Consider the following 3,324-nt stretch of genomic DNA (forward strand, 5'->3'; position numbering starts at 1 on the left):
TCCACGCGGACAGGCACAGGTGCCCAGACACCCACCTACCAGTACCCATGTGACTTTAAGTCCATTCTTAAAACCACGGGCCATCAAGCATGTGTGGGGTGGAGGTCTGACGAAGGGACAGGCCATTCCCTGGTGGGCCGTGGGTGACAGATCTTCATTGCAAATTGGTGTTTGGCCCCTTCATGCAGCCCACGCGCTGAACATGTTTTTCAGTCCAAAAGCAATGAGAACTGCCTCACTTTCCTGACTGATTTTTACACCACAACAATAAAGTTAATAATGGAAAAAACATTTATCCCATGGCTGGGGACACTCTCTGCGGGCAGAGCGTTGGATCTACAATCTATCAACAGAAATTGCTGGAAGCAAACCAAAGCTTGTTAACCAGTTTTTATGAATGATTGAAACAGCAAAGCAGATTTCTTTAATTTCCATAATTTAAAATTTGACAATTACATAAATATCTCTCAAAAACCATCAGGATGAAAACCATCCTGTTTTTGAGAGGAAGAAAAGTGAAGCGAAGTCACAAGAAAAGCCAAACCAAGATGCTGCTATAGGGGACTGTTGTGAGCTAAGTTGGGTTCCTCCAAAAAAGACACATTGAAGTCCTAACCCCACTACATCAGAATGTGACCTTATTTACCAACAGAGTCTTTATAGAGGTAATCACGTTAAAAATGCGGTCATTGGGGTAAGCCCCGGTCCAATATAACTGGTGTCCTTATGAAAAGGGGGGATTTGGATACAGAGACACACGGAGGGAAGATGACGTGAAGACACAGGGAGGACACTGTCAACAAGCTGAGGACCACCTGAGGCCACCAGCAGCTAGCAGAGGGGCATGGCTCAGATTGTCCCCTGCAGCCCTCAGAAGGAGCCAACCCTACTGACACCTTGATTTTGGACTTGTACACTCCAGGCTGTGAGACAATAAATTTCTGTTTCTAAGCACCCCGTGCTCCCCCTGCCCCTGTTCTTAGTGCTTTGTTACTGCAGTTGTAGCAAATGAATGCAAGGACTTTTGTCTCCTTTGGCTTCCAGCAGCTGATCCCGGGCTATGTTTGGGGAATCTACCATGGTGTGGACCTTGCTGGGAAGCACACCCCCACCCCCACCCCGTCCCTTCTGCTATGAAAGCTGAAAAGGCAATTTTCCCTGTCCTCAGCCCCAGGAAGTGGATGCTCCATCCCAGAACATTGGGACTGGAGCATGGGGCAGTTTAAAATGAATTCTTTGGCCACCAGCAGTGATGGCATCCAACATCCAGAGATGCCACCAGCACTTACTAGAAGCCTGACCTGGGCCATAGGTCCAGTCATTGCGTTTCACCTGGTTCCTGCCCCTTTTCCAAGCCCGATTCTACATCTTCCCATTGATTCTGTGAGCTCCCCCACAGACAGACAGATCAACACAGATCAATAGAGAGCCCATCATGTCCACACCACCTTGACCACTGCCTCTTGGACATCTTAATCTCAGTATGTCCAGAAGCAAACTAGTTGCCTTTCTCCTCCGTCTTTTCTCCACCCCCCACACTACCACCAAACTGCTTCTGTTAGTGGCACTCTGTGCTCCCCGGCTGTCACGTGACAGGTCACACAACCTACCTCCCCAGCATCTACCCACACTTCCCCTTCTTCCCATGTCCTCCCACCTGAAACACGGCCCCAGCTTCCCTGCTCGTCTGAGCCACTGTCTGCTCCTCAGATTCCTACACGTGCTGTGGGCTGGGGAGGCAGGAGAATCCCAGACAGAACGAGAAAAGCGTGATTTCCTCCCCCTCTTGCAGGCTTCGCCCAGGCTGCCACTCCTGCCCTCATCGCCCTCCCACCTGCTCTCCTCTGGAACCTGCCCGTCCTTCAGAGCCCCTTCCTAACACTGGTGAAGAATTTTATGGTTTGTATCAGCCAAAGGTGTTTCTTTCCTCCTTCCAATCCCATCTATGAGTTTTGGGGTGCAACTCTTATTAGTATTTTCCACTTGCGTTATGGTCATCTGCTTGCTCATCTGATTCTTGCTATGCAATTACTGCTCTTTGTGGAACGGGATTTGCTCTGGATGCGTCTTCACCTCCACTGCCAACACCATCATCTCTCACTGGATTATCAGCACAGCCTCCTAACTGATCATTCAGTAGAAAAGCCCAAGTCTACAGACCCAACGTGATCCAACCTCCATGACCTCTCTGCCCAGAAGGCCTCCCCTGCCATCCCTCCTCCCCAGCCTCGCTGCCTCCTCTGTTTCTTGAACACACCAGGCTCACTGCTGCCTCAGGGCCTTTGCGCAAGCTGTTCTCTCTATCAGGCTCGACTTGTTTAAGTCTTTGCTCAAATGTCACCTTCTCAAAGAGGCTCACCCTGACCACCTTATTTAATAATGCAACCCACCCCACCTCCACCCAGCACCCTTAGTCCCCATTGCCCTGCTGTCTTCTTTCTCTCCCTAGCACAGATCACCTCCTAAAATGTTGTATAATTAATGTATTTATTATGTTTATTGTTCACTGTCTGCCTCTCCACCCCCACCTGCCACACAGTGAGCCCCTCCAGAACGGGGATCTTTGTGTGTTATGCTCAGTGATGTACCCTGCGTGCCTGGTAGGTGTTCAATAAATATTCGTTACATAAACGAATCTCTGAATTCTGCATACACATAGCTACAACAGTCACTAGGTTCCCAAATCATGCTACTTTTTTAAAAAACATAACTGCCTCGTTGCTTGGCTGCTCTTCCCTGTGCTGCCATGGAAACCAACAGCCCAGGGACAGGTTGCTTCTCATCAAATCAGACGTGTATTGCACCCCAGAACACAGAGACATGCACCCGTCCCTCCACAGCCTGAGGACAAGAGGCACTGGCCAGTCAGCTGGAAGTTACCAGTCCCCCTCCTGGCTCAGGCGGGCTTGGCATCTCCCCAGGGCCCTTGTGCGGTAAGTGGTGGAGGCTCCCAGGAGGACTCGCCCCTGACTGACATAGGCCCACACAGACCACACATTCTGTTCTCAGGAGACTCTCAAGTCAAAATGTGCCCATTGCCCACCACAGGCATTTTTTCACTCCCCCCAATTACAGCAGGCATTTATGGAGCACCTACTATGTACAAGGCACTGTGCATATATTATCTCCAATCCCTGTAACGCTGCAGAATAGTAGTTATTATTCCCCTTTCACAGGTAAGGGAACTGAGTGTCAGGGAGACTAACTAATCTGGCCTTAGGCTGGTTGGAGCAAGTCACAGAGAGTGGATTATGAATTCGGCATCAGTGTGGAGCCTTTTCACACACCATGGTGCTCCCACCTGCTCTGTTGTTGACACCCCCT

Source organism: Cynocephalus volans, chromosome 15 (genome assembly GCF_027409185.1).
Source record: "Cynocephalus volans isolate mCynVol1 chromosome 15, mCynVol1.pri, whole genome shotgun sequence".
NCBI lineage: Eukaryota > Metazoa > Chordata > Mammalia > Dermoptera > Cynocephalidae > Cynocephalus > Cynocephalus volans.